Source organism: Dasypus novemcinctus, chromosome 6 (assembly GCF_030445035.2).
Source record: "Dasypus novemcinctus isolate mDasNov1 chromosome 6, mDasNov1.1.hap2, whole genome shotgun sequence".
Classification (NCBI taxonomy): Eukaryota; Metazoa; Chordata; class Mammalia; order Cingulata; family Dasypodidae; genus Dasypus; species Dasypus novemcinctus.
This window is the reverse complement of record NC_080678.1, coordinates 1247942-1273333: the sequence shown is the minus strand read 5'-3', so window position 1 is coordinate 1273333 and position 25392 is coordinate 1247942. Positions and strand designations below refer to the sequence as shown.

The 25392-nt window shown below is 39.4% G+C and overlaps 1 long non-coding RNA gene across 1 annotated transcript in view; it reads left to right on the top strand.

The window, feature by feature from the left end:
- The window catches only part of LOC111767373 (uncharacterized), a 111655-nt gene that overhangs the window by 25887 nt on the left and 60376 nt on the right, over positions 1-25392 (top strand). The window lies entirely within an intron of this gene.

The following is a 25392-nucleotide window of genomic DNA, read 5'->3' as shown; positions in this document are numbered from 1 at the left end:
TTGACAAACCTTCAATGGCTTATTTGCTCAGTGATGAGATTTGATAACTCTTAGCTGGGCTAGAAGCCACCAGATATAATGACAGCTTTAGGAATCCACTTTAGAGAGTGTTCAGGAGTTAGTGTGACATATTTGAGCAAGGATCAAGAGAAAAATAAACAATAAGAATAAAAAGCATAGATTTTAATATTTGTACCTTTTGCTTATATAAATTTATATCAGCAATTCTGTCTGTAGTTTTTAAACTATTTTGAAGATTAATTCAGCTTTTCCAGCTAATCACTTAAGTGGGATAAATGTGTGCATCAGTCTTAATATTTATGGATTAGAATTGTAGAAGTGACAGTATAATTAAATTCACAATTGTAGTTTGAGGTCTGAGCATAAAATATTTTTAAAGTGTTTCATTCATCTGTTTAAAACCTAATCATCTAAACCTAAGTACACCAAATTTCAAATTAAAGTATTGTTATTATCTCTAATCACCTTGGCAGTGTTTTTCTCTTTAGCCATATTTTCTTTCATTTCCTTGAATTGGTTTAGGAGATTTGTTTGGCCATCTTTGATTAGTTGTTCCAAACTCTATCTCTTCCAGCTTTTTAATTTGTTCCTTTGACTGGGCCATCTTGTCCTGTTTCTTAGTAATTCTTGTAATTTTTTGCTGATACCTGGGCATCTGATTATCTTGATGAATTTACTCAGAAGGTTGGTTTCTCTCTCATCTTGTGATTTGTTGTTGATTGGCTTTATGTTAAGGCTCTTCTTTGACACTTGGTTCTTCAGTATATCCCATCCGAAACAGAGCTAGGTACCCACAAAGGTGAGCACAGACCAGTTCCAAAGGGCACTGGTGAGAGGGTCACGAATGATGCCCAAAAGCCTTTATTTTTAGCTCTCTGAGGCTGTGCTTCCCTGGCCCACTCAGCAGTTGGCAGGCCACCTGTTCCACACAGCCCTAAGAGTCAGGGTGTTTTTAGACCTCTGCCTGCTCTGTCTCTGACACAGGGTTGAAACAATAGCACAGCAGCACCTGTTGGGATGGGCTAAAAGAGCAGGACCCAGCTGTCTATAAATTTGCTGGCCAAAAGCTGGATCAATAGTGGGAATAGTGGGCCGTGTCCCCAACTGTTCTTACAGGTGAGCACTTCCACAGCCTTCCCAATCCATAGCAGCCAGCCAGTTAGGGACCAGGCCCACCTGAGCCTGCCTGCCTTGAGAGTGAGGGATGGGCACCAGCAGCAGTGAGCAAGTGAGTTGCTCACAGTCTTTCACTGCTGTTTCTCAGTGGCTGTGTCCCTCTCATCCCTGGATGCTGCACAGTATACCTCTAGCCTCTGGATCCCCGGAAGAGTTGTTTCAGACCCTTCTGCTTTGTCCACTAGCTGCTTATAGAAAAGGAGAGATTCCTGCAACAACCTATACCGCCATCTTCCTGGGAGTTCTCTAGACCATTGCTTTTTTTTTTTTTTTCCATTTCATTATTTTTTTTAACAGATCAATTTTATTGGTACATATCAATAAAGGATATAATTCATCCAAAGTGTACAATCAATGGTATTTCATATAATCACGTAGTTGTGCATTCACTTCAGTCATTATTTGAGTATTTTCATTATTTCAATAATAATAAAAAATAGACAAATGAGAAAATTCTTCACCTCTCAGTCTGTTTTCCCATGCTGTTCATAGCTGCTATTTCTGGCCATTCTTGCACAATTATTTATTTATTAAGTAGTTTTATTGAGATATATTCACTTACCATATGATCTATCTAAAGTGTATAATCAAGCAAACAAAAAAAGAAAAAAGAAAAATAAAAAATAAAACAAAAAAAATAAAGTGTATAATCAATGGCTTTTAGTATAATCACAGTGTTGTGCATTCATCATCACAAAAAATTTTAGAATTATTTTGCACTAAAAAGAAAATCTCCACACCCATTAGCATGCCTTCCCTAACCCTACATAACCACTAATCAAATTTCATCTTTATAAATTGGTTTATATTAACATTTTATATAAATGGAATCTCATAATATGTTATACAATATATTTAGTTCATAGTAACAATCATACAGTATTTGTCCTTTTGTGTCTTGCTTGCTTCACTTAACATAATGTCCTCCAGATTCGTCCATGTTTTCATACGCTTTTTGACTTCAGTTCTTACAGCTGTGTAATGTTCCATCGTGTGAATAAACCGCAGTTTGTTTATCCATTCATTGGGTGATGGACATCTGGGTTATTTCCAACTTTTGATATTCATTTGAATAATGCCAGTGTGAACATTAGTGTGCAGGTGTCCCTTTGTGTCACTGATCTCAATACTGGTATTGCATGGTCATATGGCAAATCTATATTCAACTTCTTTAGGAACTGCCAGTCCTCCATGGTCACTATACCATTCTGCATTCCCACCAACAGTGAATAAGTGTTCCTATCTTCACATCCTATCCAACACTTGCAGTTCTCTTTTTAAAGTGGCCATTCTGATATCTCATTGTAGTTTTGATTTGCATTTCCCTAATCATTAGTGATATTGAACATTTTTTCATGTGTTTTTTTGCTCTTGGTATCTTTTCTTTGAACAAATGTCTATTCAAGTCTTTTGCCCATATTTTAATTAGGTTGTTTGTATTTTTATTGAGTTGTGACATCTCTTTATATATCATGGATATTAAACCCTTATCGGACATGTGATCTCCAAATATTTTCTCCCATTGAGTCAGCTTCCTTTTTTACCCTTTTGACCAAGTCCTGTAAAGCAAAAAAATGTTTAATTTTGAGGAGGCCCCATTTATCTATTTTTTCTTTTGCCACGTGTGCTTTGAGTGTAAGGTCCAAGAAACCACCACCTACTGCAAGGTTTTTAAGATGTTTTCCTGCATTTTCTTCTAGTTGTTTCATGGTCCTGGCTTTTATATTTCAGTCTTTGATCCATTTTGAGTTTATTTTTATATAGGGAGTGAGATAGATGTCCTTTGTCATTCTTTTGGTTATAGATATCCAGTTCTTCCAGCACCATTTGTCTCTTTTGTCCCATTAACATGGACTTGGTAGGTGTGTCAAAAACCAGCTGACCGAAGAGGTGAGGGTTTATTTCTGGACTCTCAATTCTGTTCCAGGGATAGATGTATCTATCTTTATGCCAGTATCATGTTTTGAACACTGTAGCTTTGTAATATGGTTCAAGGTTAGGCAATGAAATTCCTCCCATGTTGCTCTTGAGCTTTTCTTTTTTAGAATGCTTTTGGCTACTCAGCTACACTTTCCCTTCCAAATGAACTTGGTAATTGCCTTTTTTATTTCTGTAAAGTAGGCTGTTAGAGTTTTGATTGGTATTTCATTGAATCTATAAATCAGTTGGGTAAGATTAACATCTTCACAATATTTAGTCTTCCAATCCATGAATATGGAATGTCTTTCCATTTGTTCAGGTCTTCATTTATTTGTTTTAGCATCGTTTTGTAGTTTTCTGCATATAGGTCCTATATTTCTTTGGATCAATTGATTACTAGGTATATGAGTCTTTTTGTTGCTATTGTAAATGGAATTTTTTCCCCTGATTTCCTCCTCCGATTGTTCAATACTAGTGTACAAACATTGCTGATGTTTGTGTGTTGATCTTGTGTCCTGCCACTTTGCTGATCTCATTTATTAGCTCAAGTAGCTTTGTCATAGACAATTCAGAATTTTCTAAATAAGGGGTCATGTCATCTGCAAATAGTTTTACTTCCTCTTTTCCTGTATAGATGCTGTATTACTCCACAAAGGGGTGCTAATTCAAAGTACTGGAAATCTGTTGGTTTATCTAATGGGTATTTGGGGGTAGAAGCTTACAGTTTCAAGGCCCTAAAGAGACCAACTCAAGGTACCATAAGAGGTACTCTTTCACCCAAAGTCTATTGCCACGTGTTGATGCAAGATGGTGGGTGACCTCTGCGAGGGTTCAGCTGTCCTCTTCTTCCTAAGGGTCCATGATCCTAGGTCCTTCTATTCTCAGCTGCAGGTTAGCCTAAGGCTTGTCTCTTTCCCCTGGCCTCATTTCTTTCCGGCCTTTTTCAGCTGTTCAGGGCTCTGGTCTCTTCAAGTGAATGGCTTGGCTTTCCCTGGGGCTCCATTATCCAAAACTTCAACTCTTACCTCTGCCATATCATTTTCTCTTGTGAGTCCCTGCCCCCTTGAGGGGCGGGAATTCATGGTCCTACCGACATTGCCAAATCAAAGCCTTAATCGTAATTTAATCAAGTAAAAGTGAAACCTCTGAATTTAATACAATTCAGTAAGTCCAGAGAAATAGACCAGTTTACAAACAAAATCCAGTATCTATTTTTGGAATTCATAAATAATGCCAAACTACCACAGTGATGTAGGCTTCATAAAATGTAATTTTCCCTCCTTCAGTTTTTTGGAAGAGTTTAAACAGGATTGGTGTTAATTCTTTTCGAAATTCTTTGTAGAATTCACCATGAAGCCATCTGGTTCTGGACTTTTCTCTGTTGGGAGATATTTGATGACAGATTCAGTCTCCTTAAGTGTGATTGGTTTGTTAAGTTCTTGTATTTCTTGTAGCATCAGTGTAAGTTGTTTGTGCATTTCTAGGAATTTGTCCATTTCTCTAGGTTTTCTATTTTGTTGCCATACAGTTTCTTGTAATATCCTCTTATGGTCCTTTCTGTTTCTGTGTGGTTAGTTGTAATTTCCCCCCTTTCATTTGATTGTATTTATTTGCATCTTTTCTCTTTTCTCCTTTGTTAGTCTAGGTAGGGGTTTGTCAATTTTATTGATCTTCTCAACCAGCTTTTGATTTTGTTGATTTTCTCTCTTTTCTTTTCTCAGTTTCATTTATTTCTGTTCTAATCTTTATTATTTCCTTCCTTCTGCTTGCTTTGGGGTTACTTTGCTTTTTTTTTCTAGTTTCTCTAGTTGTTCAGTTAAATCTTTGATTTTAGCTCTTTCTTCTTTTTAAATATGGGCATTTAAGGCTATAAATTTCCTTCTCAAGACTGCCTTCACTATATCCCATAAGTTCTGATAAGTTGTGTTCCCATTTTCATTGTCTCAATATATTTACTGATTTCATTTGCAATTTCTTGTTTGACCCACGGATTATTTAGGAATGTGTTGTTTAGCCTCTGTGCATCTGCAAATTTACCTCTTTTCTGTCTATTATTGATTTCTAATTTCATTCCATTATGATCTAAGAAGGTACTTTGTATAATTTCAGTGCTTTTATATTTATTGAGAGCTGCATTTTGCCCTAACCTGGGGTCAGTCCTGGAAAAAGATCCAGGACACTTGAGAAGAACGTTCTGTATATGTCTCTTAGGTCTAACTCATTTATCATATTGTTCAGGTTCTCTGTTTCCTTGCTGATCTTCTGTCTACTTGTTCTGTCTAATGGTGTGAGTGATGTGTTAAAATCTCCAACTGTTTTTGTAGAAATGTCTAGTTCTCCATTTTTGTTTTTTTTTAAGTTTTATTTTATTTACTTATTTCTCCCACTCCTCATTGTTTGTGCTTGCTGTATCTGTTCATTGTGTGCTCGTCTTCCTTTTTAGAAGGCACTGGGAACTGAACCTGGGACCTCCAGTGTGGTAGAAACATAATAGCTTGAACCACCTCCGCTCCCTGCTTTGTTGTGTCTCATTATTTTTTCTTCCTAGTTTCTACTTTTGTTACCATCTTATTGTGTCAGCTTGCTGTGCCAGCCTGTTGCATCAGCTTGTCTTCTTAAGGAGGTACCAGTATCTGAACCTAGGACCTACTGTGTGGTAGGTAGGAGCTCAGTTGCTTGAGCCACATCTGCTTACCCCTCCCTTTAGTTTTGCCACAGTTTGCCTCATACGTTTTGGGGCATTCTGGTTAGGTGCATATGTATTTATGGTAGATTGTTCCTTTTATTACTATATACTGACCTTCTGGGTCTCTTATCATTTTTTTGCATTTGAAGTCTATTTGTCTGATATTAGTATAGCTATCCCTGCTCTTTTTTGATTACTATTTGCATGGAGTATCTTTTTCCAGCCTTTCACTTCCAGCTGGTTTGTATCCCTGGGTCTAAACTTTGTCTCTTATGAGCAATGTATTGATGGCTCATTTTTAAAAGTCCATTCTGTCAGCCTGTATCTTTTGATTGGACAGTTTAATCCATTCACATTCAATGATATTACTGTAAATGCATTATTTACTTCCACCATTTTACTCTTTGGTTTTCATATGGCATATCATATTTTCATCTGTCTTTTTACTCTTTTGGTTATCCTTTCTGCTATTCTCTCGTCTATTCTCCCCTCCAATCCTCTTTCTCCTTTTTTTTTTTTTTTTTAAAGATTTATTTATTTAATTTCCCCCCTTCCCCTGGTTGTCTGTTCTTGGTGTCTATTTGCTGCGTCTTGTTTCTTTGTCCGCTTCTGTTGTCGTCAGCGGCAAGGGAAGTGTGGGCGGCACCATTCCTGGGCAGGCTGCTCTTTCTTTTCACGCTGGGCGGCTTTCCTCACGGGCGCACTCCTTGCGCGTGGGGCTCCCCCACGCCGGGGACACCCTCGCGTGGCACGGCACTCCTTGCGCGCATCAGCGCTGCGCATGGCCAGCTCCACACGGGTCAAGGAGGCCCGGGGTTTGAACCACGGACCTCCCATATGGTAGACGGACGCCCTAACCGCTGGGCCAAAGTCCGTTTCCCTCTCCTTTTTCTTTCAGGCTCTAAGGCTTCCTTTAATATTTCCTGCAAAAATGGATTCTTTTTTACAAACTCTCTTAGTTTCTGTTGGTTTGTGGATATTTTATACTCAGCTTCATATTTGAAGGACAGTTTTGCTGGATAAAGAACACTCTGTTGGCAGTTTTTCTCTTTCAGTATCCTAATTGTGTCATACCACTGTCGTCTTACCTTCGTGGTTTGTGAAGAGAAATCCACACTAAGTCTTACTGGGTGTCCCTTGTATGTGATGGTTTGCTTCTCCCTTGGTGCTCTCAGAATTTTCTTTTATCTTTGATGTTTGACATTCTGAGTAGTATGTGTCTTGGCATAGATCTATTTGCATTTATTCTGATTAGAATATGGTGTACTTCTTGGACTTGTAGGTTCATTTCTTCCATATAAGTTGGGAGATTTATAGCTATCATTTCCTCAAATATTCTTTCTGCCCTTTTCCCTTCTCCTTCTGGAACTCCCCTGACACACATGTTTTTGCATTTTGTGTTGTCATTCAATTCCCTGAGCCCCTGCTCAATTTTGTCCATTCTTTTCTCTCTTCAATTTCAACTGTTCTTTCTTTGGTATCATTTATTCTTTCTTCTATCATTTCATGTTTGCTGTTGTATGCCTGTGATATGTTTTTGATCTCACCTATTCTGTCTTTTAGTCCCATGGGCTCTGTTTCTTTTCTATTCAGGATTTCAGATTCTTCTTTGTGCTCTCTCAATGTCTTTTTTTTTTTTTTTAAGATTTATTATTTATTTCTCTCCCTTCCCAGCCCCTCTCCCCCATTGTCTGCTTTCTGTGTCCATTCACTGTGCATTCTCTGGCACTGGGAATCCGCTTGTGTTCTTGGTGGCACTGGGAATCTGTCTCCTTTTTTGTTACATCATCTTGCTGCATCAGCTCTCTACATGTGTGGTGCCACTCCTGGCCAGGCTGTGCTTTTTTTGCACAGGGCAACTCAATGCGGGGTGCACTCCTTGCGCGTGGGGCTCCCCTATGCGGGGGATTCCCTTGTGTGGCACAGCATTCCTTGCATACATCAGCACTATGCATGGGCCAGCTCACCACATGGGTTTGAACCCTGGACCTCCCACATGGTAGGCGGACACTCCATCATTTGAGCCATTTCTGCTTCCCTCTCAGTGTCTTCTTGATGTTGTTTATCTATATGGCTATATTGTCTTCCAACTCATTAATTTGATTTTGGAAATTTGTGTGCATCTTGCTAATTAGTTCTCTCAAATCCTGCATCTCTTCTGGGTCTTTGATATATTCCTTTTCTTGGGCCATGTCTTCTATTTTCTTTGTATGGCTCATAATTTTTTGCTGATATCTAGGCATCTGATTAGGATGAAGTTTACTCAGATGCTCAATTTCTTTCTCTTTTGTAGGGATTTAGTGGTGGGAGGCTGTGTGTTACTGCTGCTCTTTGATTCTTGATTCAATGTGGATTGTTAGGAGTGTCCCTGCTAGTTGCTCAAAACTGGACTCTGGACCCAGTGGTTGCAGACCCACTTCCTAGGGCCTTGGGGAGGGAGGCCTTAAAGTTTGGAAGAAGCCTTTCTTATTTTTAATTTTCTCACGTGCACTTCCTTGGTCTGCCAGCAAATGGCGCTCTTTGGCAGCTCTCAATTCAGTGCCTGGTTGGAGTGTATTTGCTGCAACAAGGACCAAATCAGTGGGATAGAGGATCCTGCCTGGAGACGAAGAGCCTTGTAATTCAAATTTATCGGAGACAGTTCTCCAGCCTTCTCTGACAGTCCCATCCCTTTTCCTGAGTAGGAAATAATTCCACTCCCCTCTGGGTCCTCAACAATCTGTCCCAGTTAGTAGAGGGGTCAGATCTCTTTAGTCCTGGATCTCTTTAGCCCCTTGCCAGCTCCCAAGACAAACAATGGCACAGCCCCACCCAGCCTGGAAGGGCTCCTGGGACACAGCAAGTCAGATTTTTGGGTCAGAAGCTGAGTCAGCCTTAGGCTGTGTACCCCTCTCTCCCCTTTCCTGGGGCGGTGGATCCCTGGAGGCCCCTTTGTATCGGCTCAGATGCCTTAGAATTCTGAAGTGTCCATTGTGTATGAGATGGGTGCTGGCAGCAGCAGCCACTAGTTTCAATTCACAGTTTTGCCATCACCATTTTTCTCGTGACTCTCTCTCTTCTGGGCAGTGTCCATCCTTTGCCTAGTCCTAAACCCTGGAAGATCTTCTTCCAGGCCATTTCAGCCTGTCCTCTAGCTATTTTTCTAGGAGAGATTAGAGCCCCATATCTTTCTAGTCTGCCATCTATCCAGAAGTTCCCACATTTCATTATTTAGATGTTTAAGCTCTCTCACTAGGTGTTTACAAGCTGGTGAACACTGACAAAATATTTTTCCCACAGAACTATAACCACAGGTTCCCACAGTATAAAAATATGGTTTAACTAACATCAATACACATCACTATTTTATCAGTTATGTAGTAAAACAAATTATCAGTTATGCAAATAGTAAGTCACACAACTCAAAAGGTATACAAAATATTAGATGTCTGCTGAATTCATTAACAGAAACTTACTTCTTTTACTGCAAGAGGTTAGGAAGAGAAGGGGAAAAAAATGATACCTCAAACAAAAATAGTAGTTGTTAAACAACTTCCAATGACTAAGGGGAGAAATTATAAGAATTTCAGAAATTTTATGGTTAAGAATTATCATTGAGGGAAACGGACTTTGGCCCAGTGGTTAGGGCGTCCGTCTACCACATGGGAGGTCCGCGGTTCAAGCCCCGGGCCTCCTTGACCCGTGTGGAGCTGGCCCATGCGCAGTGCTGATGCGCGCAAGGAGTGCCGCGCCACCCAGGGGTGTCCCCCGCGTAGGGGAGCCCCACGCGCAAGGAGTGCACCCGTAAGGAGAGCCGCCCAGCACGAAAGAGGGAGCAGCCTGCTGAGGAATGGTGCCGCCCATACTTCCCGTGCCGCTGACGACAACAGAAGCGGACAAAGAAACAAGACGCAGCAAAAAGACACAGAAAACTGACAACCGGGGGAGGGGAGGGGAATTAAATAAATAAAAATAAATCTTTAAAAAAAAAAAAAAAGAATTATCATTGCTACCATAACAAATTATTTCTACCTTTTAAAAAATATTTACTAAAGAGCATATTCTACATGTTCTACATAAGACAAAAAGAACATTTTATAAAAAATATTTAATAGCACCCTCCCATTCATTTGTTAGGCCCTCCCAGTTAAGTTGCACCCCAAAGTACAAACATTAAATTAGCTGTAAGGCTTTTTTGTCTGGAAACATGGAAGACAACATATGCTTCTGTACAATGCAGATTTTCAAAATAGAGGTTTTTCTCTAATGTCAAAAAATGAGATTTATAGATAATTAAATTATCACTGTAAGACTTGGTAAAAATCCACCAGAATTCAATGGTTGTGCAAACCTGATGTATACTGGTACGAATGTGGAAGATATAAACGAAGTGAACAGATAAATAACCATATAGGCCCTACATTCAATATTAAAAATGACTGGAAGAGTAAACCACATAAGTTCTAAAGTGTTCATAGTTCCTGGGATTTTAAGTTCTGTATGATACTGAAAATATACAAGTGTTGTACTGGGTATTTTGGCACCTAATCTTCCTAAATTTCTTATAGATTGGTAAGATTCTGTCATGGGAATAGATTTAAAGAGGACATAACTCAATACTGCATGATTTCAGGAAAGGTCAGTTGTTATAAATAATAAGCCTATTTTAAATGCTGACCAGCAAAAATCTTTTGCTAAGTGTCCAAATAGCTGATTGTAACTGAAACTGGAGGTTGCAGTTCTGTCAGACTTGTAGCATGGTAAAACTGCTTTTCAGTAATTCTCTGGAAACTTTATTAGACTTATAAGACATGTTGGCTAATATGTACAACAATTTAGGTCCTCTCAAGTTCCACTTCCAAGGCAAAGGCAATAGCATCGGGCATCCTGGTTTTATTGAATGCAACAATTGTTTCTGTGACCATTGGATTCTTTGAACACAGCCGCATTTTAGGACAATACTTCTTAAATTCCTCTATAACTTTGCTTAAGGTTGCTTTGGTTGGATTGTATGTGATAATTGTTTATATATGTGACTTCCACAGGAACTGAATGGTCCATTTGAGCCATGTTAATTTAGTTTTTAAAAAAATAATACTCAGGGAAGCGGACTTGCCCAATGGATAGGGTGTCCGCCTTACCACATGGGAGGTCTGCGGTTCAAACCCTGGGCCTCCTTGACCTGTGTAGAGCTGGCCCATGCACAGTGCTGATGTGTGCAAGGAGTGCCCTGCCATGCAGGGGTGTCCCCCATATAGGGGAGCCCCACGTGCAAGGAGTGCACCCCATAAGGAGAGCCACCCAGCAGGAAAGAAAGTGCAGCCTGCCCAAGAATGGCGCTGCACGTGGAGCTGACGCAGCAAGATGATGCAACAAAAAGAAACACAGATTCCCGGTGCCGCTGATAAGGATAGAAGTGGTCACAGAAGAACACACAGTGAAAGGTCGCAGAAGAACACACAGTGAATGGACGCAGAGAGCAGACAACGGGGGGAGGGCAAGAAAGGGGGGAGAAATAAATAAAAAATCTTTAAAAAATCACTCAATAGGGTTATGAAACAATAAACGTTTTTTTGAATGCAAAAATGTAAAGAAACTCAAGTCTACTTCAGTATATCCACTTGAAATTTTCGGTGCTTTGAGTATGAAGTTGGGAGTAATGGGAAATGAAACCAACCTCTGAACAGGAAGCAGTGATTCTTCAAGTCAGAAATACTGAGGCTGTATAAAAAAGTGCTCTGAGGTTTACCCCATCCAGGTCAGAACTTTTGTAAGATGCTCTGTAGATTTCAATTCAACACTTCTGTGTCCAGGTTAACCACTCTTTTGGGGGTTTCTTTTATAAAGTAATGAGTTTCGACAGTTCACCTGTCTGCAGAGAGGTCGTGCTGTGCCTGGCAATAATCTCCACTGCCCTTCAGAAACTCCATAAATATGTTACCAAGAACACCAACCTGAGGAATATGTTGTCTCCTTGAAGACTGTGGCCTAATCATTGAGCCAATCCCGAGGCAGTGGCGAAACTGGAGGCAATGGCCCCAGGCTCTACCATGCAATGAGCTGCTTGGAGGAGAACATAGACCATTTACTTTTAATGTGATTGTTGATACTCTTGGGTTTAAATCTGTCATATCACTATTTATTTAGCATCTGTCCCATCTGATCTTTATCTTTTTTACTCTATTTGCCTTTTTAACAAAACATTTTTTTAATCTTATTTGTTGGCTTATTACCTCTAGCTTTTTTGGTTTGTCTTATAGTTCATAGTATTCATCTTTATGATAGTCTCCTCTAAGCGTCTGTAGAAATGTCCATTCAAATCCTTGGCCTTTTTTTTTTTTATCCTCCCCCCACCTGTGGCTTTTTGCATGCTGTCTGCTCTCTGTGTCCATTCCCTGCATGTTCTTCTGTGTTTTTGCTTGTCTCCCTTTTTTTTGTTGCGTCACCTTGCTGGGCAGCAGTCTGCGGTGCCCAGGCTGGCAGCCCTCCGCAGTGTGCGGGTGAGCCTGCCTTCACAAGGAGGCCCCGGGACACGAACCCAGGACCTACCATATGGTAGACAGGAGCCCAACTGATTGAGCCACAGCCACTTCTCTTGGCCCAGTTTTTAATTGGATTGTTTGACTTTTTGTTGTTAAGTTCTTCTTATGTTGAGAAAGTTCCCTTCCATTCCTAGTTCTCTGAATATTTATATCATGAAAGAATGCTGAATTTTGTTAAATGCCTTTTCTGCATTAATTGAGATGACTGTGTATGTGGCTTTTTTTCTTTCATTCTATTAATGTGTATTTCATTGGTTGATTTTCTTGTGTTGAACCATCTTTACATTCATGGAATAAGTCCTACTTGGTGTACAGTCAGTTTTCCAGTACTTAGTTGAGGATTTTTGAATTTATATTCAAAATGGGTATTGTTCTATAACTTTCTTTTCTTATGCTTTCTCTGTTTGGCTCTAGTGTCAGGGTAATGCTGGCCTCATAGAATGAGTTGAAGAAGGTTTGGTGTGGGAAGTGGATATGGCTCAACATATAGAGCTTCCGCCTACCATATAGGAGGTCCAGGGTTTGATACCCAGGGCTTCCTGGCCTGTGTGGCGAGCTGGCCCACGTGGAGTGCTGCTGCGCACAATGAGTGTCGCCCCCGCACAGGGGTGCCCCATGCAAGGAGTGGCCCCTGCACATAGAGTGCAGCCCCGCGCAGGAGGCCAGACTGACTGCCCAGGAGTGGTGTGGCACACATGGAGAAACTGACACGGCAAGATGACGCAACAGAAAGAGAGAGACAGAGAAGAGATGATATGAGAAGAGATAATATGAGACACAGCGAACTAGGGTGCTGAGGTGGAGCAAGAGAATGGTCACCGATCCCACACCGGAAGGTCCCAGGATGGGATCCCCGAGCCGCCTAATGAGAATACAACAGACACAGAAGAACACACAGTGAGTGGACACAGAGAGCAGACAATGGGAGGGAGGGGGGAGAAATAAGAAAAAACTTTAAAAAAAAAAAGGATTTATGTTAAATATTCCTTAAATTTTTGATAGATTTCAGCATTGAAGTCATCTGGTCCTGGCCTTTATTGAGAGGTTTTTGATTACTGATTCAATCTCTTTGCTTGTTATTGGTCTGTTGAGATTTCTTTTTGCATCAGATTAGGGAATTTATACATTTCTAGAGATTTTTATACATTTATAGGGATTTTTCTGTTTTATCTACATTTTCTAATCACTTGGCTTTTAATTGTTCCTAGTACCCTCTTAAAGTCCTTTTTATTTCTGTAAGGTTGATAATAATGTCCCCACTTTCATTCCTGGTTTTAGTTATGTCCTCTCTTTCATTAGTCTACCTACAGGTTTGTCAGGTTTATTGATTTTTTTAAAGAATCAACTCTTGTTTTTCTTGTCTTTCCATTGTTTTTCTGTTTTCTATTTCATTTATCTCCACTCTTTATAGTTCTTCCTTCTACTAACTTTGGGTTTATTTTGTCTTCTTGTTCTAATTTCTTTACATGTAGAGTTGGGTTATTTATTTGTGATATTTCTTATTTTTTAATGTAGGCATTTACAGTTATAAATTTCCCTCTGAGCATTGCTTTCTCTGTATCCTTCAAGTTTTGATACATTTTTTGTTTTCATTTATCACAAGATATTTCCATTGTGGTCTGAAAAGATACTTCATATGATCTCAGTATTTTTCAGTGTATTAAGGTTCAGTGTATTGTGGCCTAACATATAGCCTATCCTGGAAAATATCAAGTGTGCACTTGAGAAAAATGTGTTGTTGGATAAAGTGTTCTATATATGTCTAATAGGTCTAATTGATTAATTATGGTGATCAGGTCCTCTATTTCCCATTTATTTTCTGTTTAGATGTTATATCACTTACTAAAAATGGTATATTGAAGTCTCCACTATTATTATAGAACTGTTTATTCCTTCAGTCTATCAATATTTGCTTCATATCTTTTGGGGCTCTCTTGTTGGTGTATAGTTATTTATAATTGTTATATATTCTTCTTGGACTGTGTTTACAAAGTGGCCATGTATTGTGTCCCTCATGTCATCAATTTTGTCATTCCTGCTCTATGTGACTGCCATAAGATCTGCTCATTTTTCTACTCCTTGGAGCCTCTCCCAGGAGAAAGTTCAAAAACAGAGATTCTATGTAGGAAACTATTGCAGTAATGTAGGTGACAGGATAGTAGCAGTAGAATTGGCAAGTGCTAGTCTGATTTGTAGAATATTTTGAGGGCAGAGCTGTTAGGATGAAAGTGCTTATTTGCTTTTTGACTCACAGAAAGAGCTGTTGTAAAACTTATAAGTTTTATTCAAATCAGTTAGATGGGGAAATACATTGCAGTATAATTTTAATTTGTTTCTTATTTTGAGTGTTTGAGCATCTTTTCATATTTTTAAAGACTGGACTTTTGGAGGTAGACCATGAACTATTCATTTTCTTTGCTCATTTATCTATTTGGTGGTTAATTTTTTTTTCTTTTTCTTATTAGGAAGATAAATTATTTGTGAAGTGACTTGTTATTTTTATTTTAACTTTGCTTTCGAATTGTTTATTTTAAGAAGCTTTGATATGCATGTATTCAAGTTTCTTCTGGAGTTGGAGCTTCTGTTACTCCCTTTGACTTCATTTGATGAAGGCCTCTTAAATGATGTTCTCCTTAGGAGCTGGGCAGCAGTTCTGCCATGCTTTTTGCGCATAACCTCAAATGAACTTACACTGTCAGCATTTTTTAGGTCAGTTTTGTGGAGTTTTTTGTTGTTGTTGTTGTCGTCGTTTTGGACAATTTAACTCTTAAGCATAGTTCAATTTATATCTTTATGATTCCAGCTAGTTCTGAGTATTTTTGAGATGTGCAGTTTTAGTACTGTGTATGTTTTGTCTTGGTTTGTTTTTAAATCTATAAGGTTCCTTAGAGCACCATATTAGTCTCTTTTCCTTGAACCATTTTGTGCAACTGATAAAATTTACTGGGGGCCAATTTAATCCATTCATAGGTTTTAACCATGGCTCTGATGGTCATATCCTTAATTTATTTGCCATGAAGTTCTCTTTTAATCAGACTTTGACTTTCAAGGCATTTCTCATAGTAGTAGTTTTTATCTCTAAGAATTGAACAATGCAACTTTTCAACCTTAAACAGCAAAAGGTAAAATTAGAAAATTTTTGTAAGTTTTCTAATTGTACAAGAGCCCAAATTTCTAGAATCTCCTTTATTCCCTTTTATTCCTGCTTGCAAACTTGCTTTTTTTCCCCCGAGCTCATCACTTCTCTAGAGTATTTTATCAGTTGCAATGAATAATAACCAAGATAGGCTATTAACATTTTGTTCTCCATCCTCTGTTCCTAAAATTTAAGCCCATGAGATACGAGTATTTGACTTTAAAGTTATCGCGGGTAACACCATCATCACATATTGAGCCACCAAATAAAACAGATTGCCATCCTTGCAGTTTCCTTGCTCTGCCTGTTGTTAGGGGTAATGCTGTTTGTTCTGTTATAGTACTAATTTATTCACTAGTTAAGTTAATAACAAGATTTTTATCTCCCTCATATTACCTGTCCCAAAGTGAGTCAGCTTTGGTTTTGCTCTTTTCAGCTTTACTCAGTTTTCCCAGACAAAGAAGCATTTTTTTTTTCTCTAACATTGCTGGTTCTAGTGGCAGAGGGAAAGGATAACATGCTGACCTGCATGGCTTTTAGAGCTTCTGCTTAGGAAGGATACATGTCACTTCCATTCATATGTCATTGGCCATAGCAAGACAAATGGAGGATTATAAACCTGCTTATGTGAGTTCACCAGCACAGGAATGTGGAATCATCCTGGAGAGAAAGGCTGCACAAGAGGGGCACTGAATAAGGATGAACAGAAATGGAACCAACTCTGTCTATTATTGATTGTTTTATTTTCCACATGAAATTTTGAATCAGTTTATCTCTAAGAACGTGTTGTTTCATTAGAATAATGTTATATTAGTTTACTCACTTAAGGAAAATTGATACCTCTGTGACGTGAAATCTTCCCATCCGTGAATATGGAGTATTTTTCCATTTGTTTTGCTCTTGTTTGTATTCTTCAAGATTTCTTTTGTCTCATTCAGTTTTTTTACATTTTTGTTAGATGAGTTTCTGGTATTTTATCTTTCTATTGTTGGAGAGTTCTTATACATATATGCAGACTCTTTATTCTTTTTATAGTCTGCTAATTTACTAAATTTTCCTATTTGAAGTACTTTTTAGGTGGTTCTCTTGGATCTTCTAATTGTGATTATATACAAATCATGATCTTTTTCTAGAAGGCGAGCATTAACATGCAAATCTGGTCATGTACTTAGTTCTTACACTTGTGGTTGCGGAAGTGGAGGATGTTCACCCTGGGGTAGATACACACAATCTTTTGGGATGTGGGAAGGAAATATTAGGCGATCTTGTATATAATTTTAAGTTATCACAACAGTGAATGCATTAAAAATGTTATTTTTGAGATAAATTGTAAATATATAGTTGCAGAATTACTCCATAATCAGTTCCTTGAATATCTCCACTGCCTTTCACCTTGCATCACCTCCCAGACACTACTCACCTAGGGACTGAGCTGTTTGGGATTCCACTCACTTGTGTGTTCTTCATGCCTCTGCAAACTGGCTTATGCTGTTGCCTCATATTCACAAGTACACATTCCTGTTGACGGTCTAAACACCTGTGGCCTCTCAGTGAACCGCAGTTTGATGATACAAAGTAGAGAACTCTCTTTTTCTCATCCTTTGTAACCCCATCTGCTTTGAACATGTTTCTTAGTTCCTCTAAGTAAGAAACATGATTTTTGCAGGTATGTATTTACATTTAAACCACTAGACCAGATTATAAGCCCTGTGTAGGACCAGAACTTTATTCACCATTTTATTTCTAGCACTGGGGACAATTCAGATATATAAGGGAAACTCAGTAATAATACTTTTAGGAATTGAGAAATGGTTAGAGAGGCAGGATATTTTTATGGCTTTTCTGTTTCTCCCACAATACAGAGTGTAAAGCAAGAAACATACTACATAAGATATATATACACAATTTACATATGCACATACATGGAATGAATGCCCACACGTCTTGTTCTTGTGACCCAGTATTGATGAATGGATTAAGGAAGAATGTGCCATTACAGTAGTTGGTGTCTTTTGAGGATGTCGCTGTGGGTTTCACCCAGGAGGAGTGGCAGCACCTGGATACTGCTCAGAAGACCCTGTACAGGGATGTGATGCTGGAGAACTACAGCAGCCTGGCATCAGTGGGTGCGTGGAACTCCCCCAGTAACTCCCAGAAGCCAGTGTTTTGTCTTCATTAATAAATACATAGATCATTATTTTAAAAAATTAGACTATGTATACTACTTGGGTTTGAGATTCACTACCAGAAAGAATGTGTTCACCCGTCTTTAATGAAAGATTCAAATTGGCCCTTTCATTACAAGTTCCTGAAGTTGTGCTGTTGTCATTCTTCAAAGGCCCTGAAACTGAAGCAGTCCTATATTATTTCCCATTAACAGGGCACTGCATTCCCAAACCTGAGGTGATCTTCAAGTTGGAGCAAGGACAAGAGCCCTGGACATTAGAACTCCCTAGCCAGAGCCTCTCAGGACTGTCAGTGTGTTGTGGGCAGGGGGATGGCAGGGGAAATCAGATCTTGGGGGCAGTTCAGTTTTGAGGCCTATTTCAGCATTTTTTTCTCCCTTCAGGCCCTAGACTTGAGCACAGCTAGTCTGCATGCATCAGACTCATGGATTATACAATCTCCCAAGACCACTCTCACAGAAGAGCCCACTCTTGCTTTTTTTTCCCTGAATATTTTCTTAGATTTACCCCAAATCCAATCCCTACCTATCTCTTCTTAGACTTTTTCTTGGTTAGTCTCTTTCTCTGGATGCTCAGTAGCCCAACTTTCCTCTGTTGTCGTGGACTCATTCCTTTCAGGGATTTATACATATATTCATTTATTCCTTCAACATATGTTAATTGGACAGCCTTTAGGTGCTGGTCATTTTGTATGTAGTGGAGATAACAGTATTAATCAAAATAATGTCCCTCCATTCATAGAGCGTATGTTCTTTTGGAAGAGAAACAAGAACAAATATTAATGATAGGATAAAAATAATTCAGAATATTTCACTAGGATAAGAGAGAAAGAAAAATGGGGCATGTTATTTTAGGAAAGGTGTTTAGAGAAGACATTTTTAGAGGGACTTTTATTCAATCACTCATTCATTCTCTCCCCTTCCCCACTCCCCACCCCCCACCCCCCAGTTGTCTACTGTCTGTGTCCATTCACTGTGTGTTCTTCTGGGTTCACTTGTATTCTTGTCAGCGGCACCGGGAAACTGTGTCTCTTTTGGTTGTGTCATCTTGCTGCATCAGCTGTCCATGTGTGCAGTGCCATTACTGGGCAGGCTGCACTTTTTTTCACGCTGGGTGGCTCTCCTAACGGGGCGCACTCCTTGCGTGTGGGGCTCCCCTATGCAGGGGACACCCCTGTGTGGCACGACACTCCTTGTATGCATCAGCACTGTGTGTGGGCCAGCTCATCACACAGGTCAAGGAGACCCTGGGTTTGACCCTTGGACCTCCCATGTGGTAGGCGGATGCCTGATTATCCATTGGGCCAAATCCGCTTCCCTAGAGGGATTTTTAAATGTTTACTTCAGGCTACCTTAAGTTTAAAATGATAGTCTTCCAAATTTGATATATTCTATATAGTTAGATATAAAACCTGGAGTTGAGTGTGTGGACATGAGTATTGAAGTTGAAAATTTGAACATCATTAGCTTAGCAATGGTCTTTAAAGAAATATGATGAGGGGAGGCCACTAGGGAGTTGTTAAGACAGCAGGAGAAGAGGCCCAAGGGCTGAGCTTTGGGGCAGCACATCACTCAGACATTACAAAGCTGAGGAAGATCCAGCAAAGGAGTGTGGAAGAGTGGGGGGCAGTCTCTGAGGTAGGAGGAGAACTAAGAAATCATGGTCTTCCCAAGGCCAAAGGAACCAAGGATTTCAAGGAGGTGGTTAGACTTCTGTTTCTGAGGTAGAGTATATAAAGCCAGCATTTTTCCCTTCTCTTTGTGGAATCATTTGAAAACAACAGAGAATGAGAAACAGACATAGAATTCCATTTTCAGTGAAATGAGATAGCTTATTAGGGTTCTTTAGGGAAAGATAAATGACAAGATACATATGTATGCGAGTCATTATTATGGGATTTATTAAACGAATTGACTCATGCCACCACAGTGATTGGCAAGTCTGAGTTCCATAGGGCAGGCTGCAAGCTGGGAACTCCAGTAAAGAGTTCAGTTAAATCCCTGTGTGAGTTCCTTGGTGTTTACTGAGGGTTGACTTCTCACAGAAGGTCAATTTGAGTAGAATTGACATCCTAATGATATTTAGTCTTCCAATCCCTGAACACAGAATGCCCTTCCATTTATGTAAGTCTTTTTTGGTTTCTTTTTGCAATGTTTTGTGGTTTTCTGAATACAGGTCACTTTTATCCTTGGTTAACTTTATTCCTTAAATATTTGATTATTTTTGTAGTTATTATAAATAATTTTTTTCTGATTTTCTCAGATTGCTCATCAATAGTATACAGAAATGCTATTGACTTAAAAAAATTTTTTTATCCCCCTCTTGCAGCTTTTTGCTTGCTGTCTGCTTTCTGTGTCCATTCACTGTGCGTTATTTTGTGTATGTATTTTGTCTTACTTAATTCCCCCCCTTGTGGCTTCCTTTGCTGTCTGTTCTCTGTGTCCTTTTGCTGTGCCTTCTGCCTTTTTGCTTGTCTCCCTTTTTTTTGTTGCATCACCTTGCTGAGTCAGCTCTCCACAGCGCTGGCAGGCTGGGTGGCACTTTGGCGTGCCCGTGAGCCTGCCTTCACAAGGGGGTCCCGGGATGCAAACCCCAGGCCTCCCATATGGTAGATGGGAGCCCAATTGATTGAGCAACAGCCACTTACCCCTGCTGTTGACTTTTGCTTATTAATCTTGTATCCTTCCACCTTGCTGAACTCATCTATTAATTCTAGTAGCTGTTTTTTTTTTTAAAGAAATGTTTGTATATTGAGGAGCCGTTATTTCAATAGAACATTCTTGGAACCTAGAATTATGTCCAGTGTTGCTTTCTTTTAAAATGTTGGCAAGGAATATTGTTTAACTTGTATCATGAATTGTTTATTGAGTCCTTCATGTTGCTTGACTAGAAGCAGTGTGAAATAAGATTCTAACTTAATTTTCTTCCAAATATCATTTATCCTTACCATTTGATTTACTTCTAACCCAGTGACTTGAAATATCATCTTTATCATGTACTAAATTAGTTTTTCAGTGACTATTGCTTTTACCTGCCCAACCCTCCTTCCACACATTATTTTAATAATAGGCCCAGGCTTAATGGCCACAGGTTGTCACATAGCCCAGATGTGCTAGTCACAATGTTTTTAAAATATGCCCAAACTGAATGAGGGTGGACCTTAACCCAATATTAAAGCCCTTATAAGCAAAAGAAATTGGACACAGAAGGAGAAGCCATGGGGAACAGGTACAATCTGGAAGTCAACAAAATCCAGAGGAAAAAGGAGAAGGGATGCCATCATGTGCATTGCAATGTGAAGCCAAGGAACCCCAAAGATTGCCAGCCAGCTAAAAGATACTGACCCTTGGAGGAAGCAGGCCTTCTAGCCTCTGAAACCATGAGCCAATAAATTTCTGTTAAGCCAACCTGTTGTATAGGATTTGTTTTGACAACCAGGAAATTAAGACAGGAGGTGATCCCAGGCCTATCTATATGTGAAGCTGCGCAGAGTATCAAGTATCTTTGTTTTCAGGGGCAGGGACAAGATGTGTGTAGCCTGCCCTGATGGCAGAAATGTCCAGACCCCTGGGCCCATACCACCTGCCTTCTCCTGTGATTGACAGTGAGCCAGTGGAGTTTTAAAAAAATATTTTAATTGGGTTACTTTTATTTGTAATATGAGGCCTGATTTATCAATCTTTATTTGAACTGTGACTGACCTCTTTCTTTTTGTTCCACTGAATTATTACCAGATACTTAAGATAATATTTAAAGTACAGTTGATTTATACTATTTATGTCATAAATATTTTTTTCTCATTTTTTTCCCTCACATTGATTCTTCAATTTGAGACTATTTAAAATGTGTCAATTTCCTTTCCACATCCACAAAACCCTTTCTGAATTTTGATTGGATTTGCACAGCTTACCCACCCAGGATAGAACATTTCATCCAGGTGTCCTGGGCCATTGTAAAGAGACCAGGGTACAAACCCAGGGGTGGGGGTCTCAGGCCACTCCTACTCTTTCCCCCCATCCTGGCAACAGGTCTACAGGTCACCCCTGGCACCATCACTGTTATCCACTGGAGACAGCCCCACTGACTGTGGTCCTGCCACCTGGGCATTCCCTTCATGCTGGTGACAAGATGCAGACCTTTAACACAAGGAAAAAGAAAGATTTAAAGGAAAAGATAGGGACATAGGTATTATGGGACCATTATGCAGAATAAAGCCAAAAATAGCTACTTCTTATTCCAGACAGAGTTGAGTTTAAGGCAAAAAGCATTTTTAGAAAGAGCAAAATGCACCTAACAATACAACGCCCAGTAAAGTAAAAATTGGTAAAGTTAAAGGGGAAATAGATCCACAGTTTTAGTGGGAGGCATGTATCTACTTCTGTCCATTGGGTTCAGAAAGTAAGTTATGGAAAATAGAGGTAAGATATATAGTAATAAATGGATAAAGAAACCTCAGAATTAACAGCTTAGCACAATACAAAATGCTCCAAACAATTTTTATTGATGTTTTACACCAAGCCACGAAAATACTAACCAACAGCAAAAGTCCCAGAGCACTGCGGAAGCCAGATCATCTTGAAAATATTTGGGGAGCTTGTTAGAGTTCAGGCTCTGTTTAGTCTCCTGAGAAACACTGCAACAGCCACCTAACCAGCATTATGGAAGGAATTATCCTGTCCAAGGCTGCAAACACTCCCTGTTTGGGGATGATGTGATCTGTCCATCATCATTTTGTTAGTTGTCCAGAGCAAGTGCAAAGAACTGAAAAATAGGAGTTGTCTGCTACTCTGCTGGGATTCCAGGCTCAACTGCATTTGAATAGTCCGAAGATTTAAGTCTGAAAAATATTTCTTAACAGGTAATTGAAAATTATAGGTTCAAATGTTAGTAGTAGAAGAATCATGGTTAGGGGAATTATAAATGAGGATAACTGTTATATTGGGGAGATCATTATTATTCCCAGATAGGGCCCCCTAAAGGGGTGTTGATTTCATGATGCATGAGGCATGTGCCTTGCCTCATCCAGATGTCCCAAGAGCCCTCAGGAGCATTCTTGTTTGAGGCTTTGCTTACTGTGCAGTTAGTTAAATCTGAGACTTGCATAAGCATAACCTCTGGAATGACCCCCTGATTGACTCTGAAGTCTCTTAGCCATAAAAGCTATTTTTTTAATGTTTTTCCCCTTGGGTCGTCTTTTTGCAAATGCATTGTTAAGGCTTGGTAATCCCTTGGTGCCAGGGAGACTCATCCCCCAGGAGTCAAGACCCATGTTCTGGGGGAAGATAGTGCCTTTATCTGCAGTTTGCCTGAGAGAGCCCACATCTGAGCAACAAGGAGGTTTTCAGGAGGCAACTCTTAGGCATTAATTGTAATTAGGCTGTTTGATTTTTACAAGAATAAGGTTTACATGTACAAGCATTAAGATCAAGGACTTGGGCATATAGGCCTGTTTTCTTAGGCACAGCTTATATATTCCAGAGATTTTTGCCATTTTGGAAAGTAGCAGGGCTTCCCCAGAATGGAAATTTAATATTTTGTTAGCTGCTTGTAGGCCTCTATCTATTGAGAAAACATACCTATGACAACATGAACCTATTCATATCCCTTAGAAGTATGTTTTAGGTATATTTCCCCCCATATATCACCCCACTATCAACACCCTGTACTAGTGATGTCCCTTTGTTATTGATTCTGAAAAAACATTTTTATATCTGTATTCTTTACTATCTTCAAGTTGGTATTAGTTCTTGATTTAAATATTTGGAAGAATTCACTGGTGCAGTATCCTGGGACTGCCATTTGATGTGTGTATATTTGAATATTTAAACTGTGACTATAATCCCTTGGATTAGAATACTCAGTTTTTCTATGAATTTTCCATTTCATATATATATATATATTTTTTTTTTTTTCCCAGTATTGGTTATTTGTGCCTACCATCTTTTCATATCCTGATTAGTCTCAATAAGGGTTTATTGATTAGGCTTTTCAAAATAAAAGCTTTGAATTTATCATCTATTTTGTGTTTGGTTTCTAGTACATTAATTTTACTGGTGTTTAATTTTTCTTCTACAATTTGTTGATTTTTTAAAAAATTAAGGTGAATTCAAATCTTTGTAATTAAGGCTATAAAGCTCCTCCTAATGATTGCATAAGTTTTAAAAAGTCATAGGGGATTTCCAACAAAGTTTTTATTATTCACAAATTCTGTACTTATGAATTTGCTCTACTTGTTAAAATTTATTTGTAACCCCAAAATCAATATTCACACTTTTGCTGTCTTTCAGGGACATGGCAAGAGTGGCAAAAAAATTGAGTAACTCTATACACATTCCCAGCAGAGCTATAAGGCAACACTGTCATCCTGTTTCAGCTCTCCTACAGTAAACAAGTGTCTCCTAAGCATACTGGTAGAGTGCTAAGCACCAACAAGGCTGTGATGTGCCTTACCTGTGTGTTTGAAAAGCTTTGCTCATGTATGAGTTATAGTCCTGTTGGCCATGTATTCAGTGTTACCAAATCAACACCTTACTTAATGAACCCCCATTACCTTTCCTCAGTGTGATTTATGATTAAGCTTGTTTAAATTTATGTTCAGAGACTTCATTTAAATCTTCCTCTAAGATGTTCAGAAGGCACTGTGGGGTTAAATGAGGGCAGTCTCTACAAGGATTGTGAAATAAAGAACTTTTGAAATTTGAAATCCCCACCAAGGCAGCCAACCCAGATGGCCAGTTAAGCCCCTGGTTCATTACATTTGACCCAATACAAAATAAAGCCCACCTGCCCTAAGCCTGCCCCTGTAAAACAGACAAACCCTTGTCCAGCCACTAGGAGTCCTTTATCGATAAAAATCATTTGCCCTTCCTAGAATCTTGTTGCTGCTTCCATCTTTGCAAGTGATCTGGCTTCCTTGAAGCAAAACTTCTGGTGTCCTGAAAATGCCATAATCTGCAAACTCAACTCCGATTTGTCTTTTGACACCTCACTGATCAATATATATTTGTTCTGTGCTTTGTAAGACCCCCTCTATGTAACTTTAATGCCAGGCAATCATTGTAAACCAACCCCCTCCCCCAACTTGGAAATTCCCTAATGCCTTTATAAATAGCTGACCACATGGCTCCCTAGGCTTGAGCTCTCCCTGCTGGAGCAGTTATTCCTTCAATAAACCTGCTCTTCTGACTACACTGGTGACTTTCCTTGGACAAAGCAGAGGAAACAAGGTGTCTTTAAACAGCAATACACATAGTACAAGAAAATGTACTGAAACTTTGAAGAAACATATAACCCAGAGGCTCCCAGGGTTAGTGGCCCCATATTTGCTAATCGCCAGGAACATTATAAGAACATGACTTCTAGGAAGCCATCATCTGTTCCTATTAACAGGTGACTTAGTTGTATATTTAGTGCCCATGAATGAACGAATTGATCTGCCTTTCTGTTTCTCCGTTCAGCTGCCCTTTCGTTTCTATCTTTCCTGCGAGGATTTTTGGAAGTCAGTGCCCTGCCACCTTGCATAGTGGAATTGGATAAGTATCACAGGGTGGGCTCACCACCCCTGGGCTCCCTGTGAGGGTCTTAGGCCTGCTTCTACATGCCTCACTCTGCCAGGGGGCCCAGAACTGCATGTCAAGTTCTAGAGATGAGGGTGGGTTGGGGCATCCAGGAAGCCAGTGCGGTGAAACCGTGGGGCCAGGCAGTTTTGACATTCAGTAATACCTCACTTTGTCCTCAAGCATTACT